The 11,593-nt window shown below is 35.8% G+C and overlaps 1 long non-coding RNA gene across 1 annotated transcript; it reads left to right on the top strand.

The window, feature by feature from the left end:
• Window positions 1–2,811: 2,811 nt before the first annotated feature.
• LOC132610217 (uncharacterized) lies at window positions 2,812–7,390 on the top strand. The gene is made up of 3 exons (XR_009571066.1): window positions 2,812–3,694; window positions 4,580–4,645; window positions 5,562–7,390. It is a non-coding gene; the product is annotated as an uncharacterized LOC132610217 (long non-coding RNA).
• The last annotated feature ends 4,203 nt before the right edge of the window (window positions 7,391–11,593 follow it).

Raw genomic sequence — 11,593 nt, 5'->3', positions numbered from 1 at the left:
TCTCAACTCTGTTTAAAAATGATGAATATGAAATCTGTATTTAGCTTTGCTATGATGATTTAGTTTGTATGTCCGCATGGGTGCCCAAGTAGGGCACCAGTCGCGGCCTACGGGGCTGGGTCGTGACATTTTTCTCTAGTAGGCTATGAAGTTTTAGCCTTAATCTCATTTCTTAAAGAAATCCATGAATTCAAAACTCATTTATGTAGATAAATAGCAATGGGAATTTTACCCTTTTTTTTTCTTACAAACTTTATTCACCTTATTAACACTTATAGATTCAAGACATTTTCTAACACAACAAAAGTGTAACAAAGGATTATAGGTTGGCAAAGAAGGGAAATTGTTTATTCTGATTACAAGAAGAAGAAAAAAAATACCAGTAGATTTCTTAAAACTTGAAAAACAAACCAAATCGAACAACTCAAACCAATAAATGTGTATTATATTTTATTTAGTTTTACTTGATTTTAGTAACTAAACCCACCGAATCAGTTTTAGTTTAAATTTTAATGAAAAATCGATCCAAACCGGCTCATTGAATACCTAATGAACAATAACAGAGAAGACTACCTCTAGCCTTGCAAGTGCTCCCACTCTATTAAAGTTTGCTCTTAGAATGCTTTACATGGTAACCAGGTTTTGACAATATCCTTGATTATTTCTATCAGTATGCCCTATGTAGTAAAATAAATACATCTTGCTCTTAGGTAACAGATTCCATAAATATCAACTACAACATCTATTATCTATCACTATTTTAATCACCGTATTTAGATAGATCCTATAATTAAACTAAGGATGTGCTCACCTTTCGCAAATTATCACCATATTAATTAGCATTCTTTTGTGGTAATGTCTTTCTTTGCTTCTGAACTTGAAAAGTATAATACTGTATGGTGTTAAGTTCAAAGATATCCAAGAAATTATCTGCTTTAGTGGTCCTATTGCAGGTTATTTTTGCTTCTTGCTTAAGTGCATTTAAGAATGGCTCTAATCTCACTAACCTTCAGAGATATTGCTAAGTTTTGTTAAGTTTCTGGTTGAATAGATAATTTTGCTTGAGAACTATCCAATGGTCTCTTTCACTAATACTTCTCTAACTCAATATTTTGGTCATGATATGCAGCTTCTGTGAAGCCTTCTCATCACGCTCTGCAGATGGACTGGTGATTTTATGTGCAAATTTTGAGATAGTTTTGTATAATCTAACATCTCAAAAAAATGTACATGATGTTGACAAAGTTTTGTTCTTGTAGCTAATGTTTCACAGTTTTTTGAAAGAAAGTACCCAATATTCTCAGTGTATTTTGGAGAACATGTGCACGAACTGATGGAGCCAAGCCATTCAATTAGGAAGGTCTTGCCAACATCATATCTGACATAATAAGAAACTGGCATGACCATAAACATATACATCGATTCAGTTAAGACTCAGACATCTTGGTAATCCTCCCTTGAGGCTGCTTCACAGTTTCTTATGAATGCAAATAAGACAAACAGATGACACGTGCAAACAACAATTCATCATTATGATTCTTAAATTTTAACAAAAACTTGCAACAGTAGCACAAAACAAAGTAAGATATAGTTAACCTAACTAAGAATTAAAGCCTTTCTACCAAAAGTGCAACAGTAGCATAAACCAACTGTAAGGAAATAGTTGACCCAGCTAGAAGCAAAGTCTATCTACTAATCAAGCTTCGGGAAAGACAAGCCCATAACAAGGCTCCTCTCAACCCGAGCATACCCCCAGTAACCCCAATTTACGCCCCAACTGTTCTTTATGAGGTAATACTCAATCCCATTTTCAACACCATAGCCCACAACCAACACAGCGTGACGCCCTTCAGTTGGCTCACTTGCACCTCCAAGTAAGGTTTCAGGGTTGATGTCACATTCAGCTTGACCCGTGTAAATTTCCTATAAAAAAAAAAGGTAGGAACTTGTAGCCGATCAAAGAGAAATTTGAATAAACAGAGTAGAGAGTAAATAAGCACAAAACTAAAGTTATTTTACCTTTCCCTTATGGCGCCTAAAGCTCTCCACATAGTCCATACAGCCACTTAAGGGTTACTCCTCAATTAATTTTTCAATCCCTTCTTTGTCCAAGTTGAGATTCTCAACCTTATCAAACCCCGTGATTTTAGTTTTTTCCTGGACCAATTGAAAGATGTAAAGAATAGTGAACCCAAAAAACAAAAACAATAAATCCAACATCATCGGCTTACCTCAGTTTTTATCTTATCGCAACGGCACTTTTTCCTTTTGGCAAAGTAGGGACACACCCTATCAGAGTAGATACCTTCCTCCATTGCATATTTGTAGTATTTGTTGTAATGACTACAAAAGCATCTTGTTTTCTCGCAGTATTTAAGATTTTTCGGCTCCTTGGTTTTAGAAAAGAGGCAATTGATAACTTGCTGCTTTGACAGAGGTTTCTTCTCTTTCAACTTAATGTGGTATAAAGCCATGATGGCTTCCGCCGCGACAAAAGCCCAACACGCCCCTTTTAAGAGGAAAACAATTCCCACAAACACATTGTAAGATCATAAAGAAAATATGTGAACGGAAAATGTAAGTGTTAGTTTGTCGAACTTACAGCATTTCCCCTGGTCCTCCACAGCACACAAACAGCCCTTGCCCACCCAAGACCACTTGCACTACATTATATCACCAAAAGACAATCTAAGAATTGGAGAGTAATTACTTAAAGCAATAAAAGAACTATGTAAGCAGGAATATGTGTTATACAGTATCTCTTTACTTATGTTATATATGGATTTCACTGGACAGATTAAACAGTTCACATGGATCCAACAGGCACAAAGTTGGAACATGTTCTGGTCAAAGCCAGAGAATCTGTGTAGTACTTATGGTTTAATTTGTGTGGCAATTTGGGGTTCTGTAATAATCTGTCATTGAATCCATTGTAAGCGTTTACCAGGATTCAGCCCTTTGGATGGTGATTCACGGGATGCAGGGGACTTTTCAGGTTGGATATGATGGAGCAAGAGTAGTTTTAATTACTGGAACTAAAAGTGAGTGTGAGGAAGAATTTTTGTTCTTGTATTAGTTTGTATCACAATGAGAGGACTAGTGTTACGCCCCGTATTTTTATACATTGGGACAACCCGGATTAATTATGATAATTTAGAGCCAAGACTATTCCGGGATTCGAAGTCGGGACTTTTGACCTTTGATTTTATTTCGAGGCATAAGTTATATATGGAATTGTTGGCATTGAACACTTAGGAAAAATTTGGGACCACAATTCATAAATTGGAATTAAAATGTTGTGCAAAAAAATAAAAAATAAAAAATAAATTCCTTGGTGGCCATGTAAATGGGAATTGGTCCCACACATTATGTGGCCAATTTTAATTGGTCCACTCCATGTGTGGGCCAAGGACACTTGGACAACAACTATATGAGCCTAAAGTATGACCAAGTAGTCATCTTTTCCCCATTGCAAGACTTAGAAAAAAAAATCAAGGAGTTGAAGACCACCTTCAACACCCCTCTCGGCTACAAACCAAGAAAAACCAAATCCAAATCAAGCCACCCCAAAATTATTTCCTTGGTATAAATCAACTATTTAGAAGTCCCTAAGTAACGTGGAAGAGTTGTTTGGGTCATCCAACCACTAGTTGTGCCCAATTGCAAACCCTAACTATTGAAGTGAAGAAGGAAGGTAAGCATTCATTATGTTTTTGTGTTATGAAGGTTATATTCATGTTGTAGTATCTTATAGTGGTTGGAAATCATGAAATATAGTATGATTGGGAGTGGGTCGTGTGATGGGTGTTGTTGTGTTGTGATTGAAATTATGAATTAATGTTTAGTTAGTTGATTGAGATCATTGTAAGGTGAAGAACAATTGAGAATCCTCCATATATGTGTATATATAGTGTTGATTGAAATGGGTCACATTATATGACGATGAACGAATGAACGTCGCTTAATGTTTTAATCGCCGTCGCTATGAATCTTATGTTGGAAATGAATGTTTGTTGACTCAAAATGATGTTGTTAATGTGCGGACTGTTTTTTGGAGGTTATTGTATATTTATTGTAATTGGTATATTGATGAGATAGCATTGTTAGAATGTAATTTGAGGATACAAACCATGATTTGGAAATGAAAAAAAAAATTTTTAAAGGGCTGTCTCGGTTGGGGCTGTTTTCGGCCAGCTTGGAAAAAAAAAATCGGGTTGTTGGAAATGTGGTATGAATTGCTTAGAATGCCCTTGAATGTTGTTAGTATGGGTTTGGGTTAATAATCAAATGTACGAACGATATTGTGGCTTTAAAGTAAGCCATGGAATTGAATAATTGGGAAGTTGTCAAATGGCGTAAAAGAGAGCTACCATTATTATTTTGCTTTTCGGATTGGTTGTCAATGTTACTAGGTTGGTTATTGTGGTTGTTGTTGTTGATTTTGAGCGAGTTAAATTCTCGGGGTAGCCTATTTACAGGGGAAATGCTGCCCGGATTTCTGTAGAATTAAGGGCGAAATTGGAATTTAATGCCCAAAAAGTCTTTAGCTAATGTTTGGCATTTTATGGCTTGTTTGTAGACCTTGGGCAGCCCGAATCATAGTTTGGACTTAGCTTGAGTTGGATCATATTGGAGAGCGTTTGAGGTATGTAAGGCAACTTCCTTTCTTTTTGGCATGTCTTAGTTTTTATAGGCTAAATTAGAGCCTCAAGGAAACTTTCAAATCCGAAATCCGAGCATGTTATAATCCGTATATGTTCTTTGGCACTCTTATGTATGATCTGATGAAATATGAACCTTTATGTATTTGAAAAATCGCTTTTCGAACTTTGCGCAAAAAGGTTTCCCTTTAAGGAACTTCGAAATATCCGAATGCCATATCTTTCACATAAATGCTCGGATTGCTCCAATATATTTTTATAAAAATTTGCATTACGTATAACGAGTATGTTTTCCATAAGCAGGCCCGACTTGGGTAAATTCCCATCCGTGGGTCCCGCGACTTCCTTTTATGAAATTCGGGAGATTTTGAAAGAATATGTTAAGACTATTATTCAATTTTCAAATATGATCGTTTTGCTTATGTTTGAATTTATGATATTGATTTTATGCATATGACTACTCACGACTCTATTCGTGCATTTTGTTATTCCCTTCGCCGAGTCCCGGGCCGGTTCTGTTGTCGTGCGCTTTTTGATATATTCCGGTGTTATGCTGTGTTTATGGTTCACCGTGCTCCTTGCTCGAGGGCCGGGTTCCACTTATGTTTGGCGTTATGCTGTGTTTGGCGTTATGCTGTGTTGTGATGTGTGACGGGGATTCGGAGATTTGAAACTTTCTGGTGTTATGCTGTGTTGTGGCGCCATCGACAGGCGGGCGACCACATTTTCCAGTGCCCTATGCATAATTTATACTTTGGGAATAAACATTTTGATATGTATTATTTTCTATATATCTGATTCGATTATTATTCAGATTTATTTCTGTACCTTCTGCTTTGCATACTCAGTACATATTTCGTACTGACCCCCTTCTCCGGGGGCTGCGTTTCATGCCCGCAGGTACAGACGCACAGCCTGGTGATCCACCTGTTTAGGACACCCTTTCTGCTATTCGGAGTGCTCCTCTCTTTCCGGAGCTTATACTTTTGGTATATATATTTATTAGTGCATTTGTATATATTCGTTCATGGGTACGGCGGGGCCCTGTCCCGTCATATGATTCTGTCGGTCTGTTTAGAGGTCTGTGGACATGTTTGTGGGTTAGGGTCTTTCTGTATGAATGTATGTACATGTCGTTTGGGCGATCCCATACGCCGAGGCGGCCGGTCCGCATATGTTGTTTGGGCGACCCTATACGCCGAGGCGGCCGGTCCGCATATGTTTATATATTGCTTGGTTAGCCCTGTGTGGCTTTCGTTGGTATTTTCTGCGTGCAGGGTATATTGGATAGTCCGTAAAACAAAGGAAACTCTGCCGAAATTTTTCTGGAAATTACCTAAATTTGAAATAAAGCCTTGTCGGCTTCCGCCATATACTAGAATGAGTTGATAGAATTTGAGATAATATTTAATAGATGGGTTCGGGTGCCCAGATCGGGCACTAGTCACGGCCTACGGGGTTGGGTCGTGACAACTAGTTCGTGCTAGAAATTACCACTGGGGATAAGCTATTTATGTAAGAGTTCAGGGAGGGGGGAAATACTCAAAAGAAACAGATTCAAGGCAAATTGCTTTTGGTCTGTGGATTTGTGATAAGCTATATATGTAAGAGTTCAGGGAGGGGGGGAATACTCAAAAGAAACAGATTCAAGGCAAATTGCTTTTGGTCTGTCGATTTGTGATAAGCTATATATGTAAGAGTTCAGGGAGGGGGGGAATACTCAAAAGAAACAGATTCAAGGCAAATTGCTTTTGGTCTGTGGATTGTGGTAATTCTGTCAGTTGTAATTGGGACTTTGGAAGAATAAGGAAAAAGATGTATTTCCTATAATGATTTGGAGGTGTTTTCATACAAAGAGCTTAATGCTAGCTGCAACGAAGGGATTCTCGGAGAAGCTTGGTCATGAACTGTTTTCTTATCGGATTCTTCACTCGTGGCTGCGAAGGCCTGGTGGTGGTGAAAAGGAATTTCAAGCAGAGGTATGCACAATAGGAGCATGTTAATCTAGTGAGATTAAGGGGATTTTAATTTGTTCTGAAAATTCTCATAGGCTTCTAGTTTATGAGTTCATGTCCTCTTAGCGCATATCTAAGGCGAGATGGTCAGAATCTAAGTTGGGACGTTAGATTCCGAATTTCTGTTTACACGAAGTGTATCGCAATTGTTTAATACACTGACATTAAACTAGAGAATTAATATTCTGCTAGATGAAGATTTTGCAGGAAAGGTTTCTGATTTTGGACTTGTAAAGGGACTTTAGTATAGTGTTGGCAACCATGATGGGTACCTGGGGCTGTGTTGCACCCGAATGGATCTCTAGATTGGTGATCACAACTAAAGCTGATGTATATAGCTATGGCATGACATTATTGGAACTGATGTAGAGGCACACCACCTTCAGCTATATGTGAAAAGGGTGGAGCAGAGAAGAAGTTGGTTCGGGTAACGGTACGTCATGGGATGGAGGTTTCAGCTCTGCAGGTTATAATCCCCAACATTCAATATATTCCAGGGACTCTCAAGCTTCAGTTTAGGTCTGCTTCTCAACCAACTTGTACATATGCAAGTTGATTTTCCCAACCTTCACTGAATGTAGACTTTCTTTCTTGTCTTTACAAAATCCAATACTGAGAATTAGTAGCAAAATGCTCATCATGGGATTTTGTATAATGTATTCATGAGTGTAGAGAGTCTGTTTGCATGACAACTTAGCTAAAGTTTTCACCTAACTTTTTTTCGAGTGCAAAGAACAAAAGCAAAAGCCAAACAAAAGACATACTCTATAACTTTGCAGGAATGTATCTGGATCAGAGGGTTATAGAGAGGCTGAACACCAAAGGCAGCAGTTTAATCTTAGAATAAAACGGTAGTTGAAAATAAGAAGATTAAATAATAACGGAATTATTTGGTGGATATACTTTTACCGGTAGATATATATTTCGTATATTGGACCAAAATGAGATATAGAGAGCATAATATAAATTACCAAAACATGTGTTTGCCGTTATGCTAAATAAATTAGGATAAACTTTAATTTTCAATTTTAACCTTATCTTTTTAAAGATTTTTGGGAGAAAAGCTTTGGATAGGGACATAAACAATCTCGGGGTTGGTAATAAGAAACTAAACCAAATACAAGATATTATTCACTAGTCCTATATAATTTGGAAATTTATCCATTATCCCAAAAGTCAAATGGCCCCTAAAGGTATTTTTTTCTTTAAGGCTTAATGCATATGCAGTCCTCTGAACTTGTTCCTTTTTTTCATTTTGGCACCTCAACTAACTGTTGTTCCTATTGAACCCCTGAACTCGTCCTCAAGTGTGTCTATCAAACCCTATGATTTTTATTAGAAGCAAAAAATAAATTGTGACAATGAAGGTAAAGTAATATTTTAGACATGTGGTAAGCTATTCTTTAGGTCATGGATGTGTCAGTTTCTGCTGGTTCTGCTCTTTCAGTGCCAGCTTAATTAAGAGTTTACTCTTTTTTCCCCTCTCAATTGCTGTTAATCTTAGCTAAAATATGGCATAATTAAATTAGAATATATATTAACATGTTGCTACATTAAAGATATAATACTATATGTAAGTCAGATTGTGTTTGATAGACACACTTGAGGACAAGTTCAGGGGTTCAATAAGAACAACAATTAGTTGAGGTGCCAAAATGAAAAAAAGGGACAAGTTCAAGGGGGTGCATATGCATTAAGCTTTTCTTTAATTACTCTTATCCAAGTATTGCTAACACATGTATTCTTGTTTTTCATTATTTCCCGCATAAATTTAGGTGTTAGCAATGCGGAGTTTAATAAGAGCGAACCAAATATCGCTTCGGATAGGGACATAAACAATGGCTGGTAATAAGAACTAAACCAAATACGAGATAAAATAATCCTATATAATTTGGGAAATTATCCACTATCCCAAAAGTCAAATGGCCCCTAAAGGTCTTTTTTTTTTTTTCTTTTCCTTTAATTACTCTTATCCAAGTATTGCTAACTCATGTATTCTTGTTTTTCATTATTTCCCACATAAGTCTGGGTGTTAGCAATGCGGAGTTTATTAAGAGCGAACCAAATATCGCTTTGGATAAGGACATAAACAATCTCGGGGCTGGTAATAAGAAATTAAATCAAATACGAGATAAAATAATCTTATACAATTTGGAAATTATCCATTATCCCAAAAGTCAAATGGCCCCCTAAAGGTCTTTTTTTTTCTTTAATTACTCTTATCCAAGTATTGCTAACACATGTATTCTTGTTTTCATTATTTCTCACATAAATTTGGGTGTTAGCAATGCGGAGTTTAATAAGAGCGAACCAAATATCGCTTTGGATAGGGACATAAACAATCTCGGGGCTGGTAATAGGAACTAAACCAAATACGAGATAAAATATCCTATATAATTTGGGAAATTATCCACAGTCCCAAAAGTCAAATGGCCCCTAAAGGTCTTTTTTTTCTCTTTAATTACTCTTATCCAAGTATTGCTAACACATGTATTCTTGTTTTTCATTATTTCCCACATAAATTTGGGTGTTAGCAATGCGGAGTTTAATAAGAGCGAACCAAATATTGTATTAAGCTATGCCGCGATTTCTTTTCTTACGACCAACCAAACATTACTTAAATTATACAGAATTTTATAGCGAGATTATTTTTGTTAACATGGCAAACCAAACGACTCCTAAGAATCTATCCTCTAACTAATTTCACAGGACAATTCTTTGTTTTATTTTGTCAAATGTACATGTCACAATGAGTAAAAGTAATAAATGAGTATAATGATCCCAATTAAAACCACACTTTACTTTCCCATGTTTGATTTACATAACTGATTGACTACAACAATAACAACTAACCACTTGTCAATGGTTTCCTCTTTTGTAGCCACAAAATATAAACACAAATTGAATCAAGAAAGACCATATACTCTCACACAAGAAGCAAGAGAAAAGGAGAAATGTTTTCCTATCTTGTCAACTTAATAACAAAATTCTCTCCAAGATAACAGGAAACAGTGTTTACAGAGACTGCAAAGATTTAGGGGAATAAGGCAACTAGTCAAAAGAGAACAGAGAAAAGATAGAATATGCTAGCAAACTAACATAAACAACAACGGATATTACTACTAATACAACTGAAATGAATTCAAGAGTAGGAAAACAAATACTTGAGTCAAATTAAAGTAAAAGGAGAGTTACATTCTTGAAGAAATCTACTTCACATAGACGTGGATCTTCATCATGCGATACACTTGGCCGATTGATAGTAACTCTCTCCACAGGTAACTTGTTGTAATCCGGCTTACTTGACATTTTGAAGCTAATCAACAAAACAAAATCAATAAAATTAATTATGACATGAATAAAAGACATAAGCATACATACAACATTATTTTTCACTTCATTCACACTACGACAATCATCGTTAAAAAAAAACCAAACTCAGCGAAACCTTCACCAAAACACCATATATTAGTTAAACTAACTTCAAAAAATGATTTTTTGTAAGGTAGCCATCTAAAATTTTCACTTGTTTCTCATACTGTATGAGTCGTACACAATCATTACCACTCCCATAATTACCCCAAGCCTTCAACACCCTCATTTTCTCATTTTTCTCAACCAAGAACACCATTACTAATGCCATTTATTTAACAGCGCAAACACACTGAAAGCAAAAGAAACCAAAATCTCTCACAACAATGAGTTCAAAGTTTAAACCTTTTTCCTCTATTTTACATGAAGTAAAGAAAATCTAAAATGACACAAGTTATTAATGAGTCTTAAACTCACGTCAAAAAATCATTTTTTTTAAGTTAGTCATGTAAAATCTTCACTCATATTTCTTACACACAAACATTAACACTCCATAATCATCAAATCACCCAAGATTCACCATTTTCATTTTCTCAACCAAAAACACCATGTATAGTATCATTTATTCAACAAGAAGCACACTAAAAGAAAAGAAAGAAAGAAAAAAGCACTAACAATAATGGAAAATTGAAAATGGAATATGGAAAAAGGTTAAAACTTTATTTTCTTCTCTCACAAAAAACAAACCTTTCTGTTATGGATGTGTAGAAATTATAGAGTGAAAATACTTTAACGTTGTGTATATAAGCGTTGTAGGCTGCAGCACAGTCTCATTGTACGATTTTAAACTTTTGTCTCGGACTTTGTACCATCTTACTCCAATCAAATATTTTGGTTTTGTTCATATACTTATTATTTTTTGGTTTTATTGCGGGGATGGTTTTTCAGGAAAACTCTTGCTGTGATAAAGTGACTTGAATTTGATATAGTTTAATAATTTCAGACGAATTAGACATGTACCCTTTTGCACCATATTGGCACCCATAAAATAGTTGTGATACTAATTAGCAGTAGTACTTATTAATTAGGGAAAAGCGTCAAAAATGCCCCTCTAATTTGGGAAAAGGGTTAAAAATATCTTCCGTTAGAAATTTGAGTCAAAAATATCTCTCCTGTCATTAAAATTTTCAAATATACTCCTGTCTTAACGGAAATTCCCAACATAACTTGATTTCGTTTTTAAACCTGCTCCATTTAAACCCGACCTAACTAAATAAAAAACGCATATGGGTTACCCGCTGCTATGCCTAGTGGCTCCAGATATAAGACTCGGGAAGAATTTGGTTAGATATGAGTTTTTTATGTAGTTGGGTCGGGTTTAAAAATGAAATTGAGTTATTTTGAGGGATTTGGGTATTTCCGTTAAGATATGAATATATTTGAAAACTTTAATAATGGGATGAATATTTTTTACCCGAATTTGTAACGGAGGATATTTTTAGCCCTTTTTTCCAAAGTAGAGAGGCATTTTTGACCCTTTTCCCTATTAATTATTTAGATTCATCATTGATCTAGTCTTCCACTAATTAGTTAATTCCTCGATCC

The sequence above is a fragment of the Lycium barbarum genome, chromosome 9 (assembly GCF_019175385.1).
Source record: "Lycium barbarum isolate Lr01 chromosome 9, ASM1917538v2, whole genome shotgun sequence".
NCBI lineage: Eukaryota > Viridiplantae > Streptophyta > Magnoliopsida > Solanales > Solanaceae > Lycium > Lycium barbarum.
Note: the sequence above shows the minus strand (reverse complement) of the source record. Positions and strands in the feature narration are given on the sequence as shown.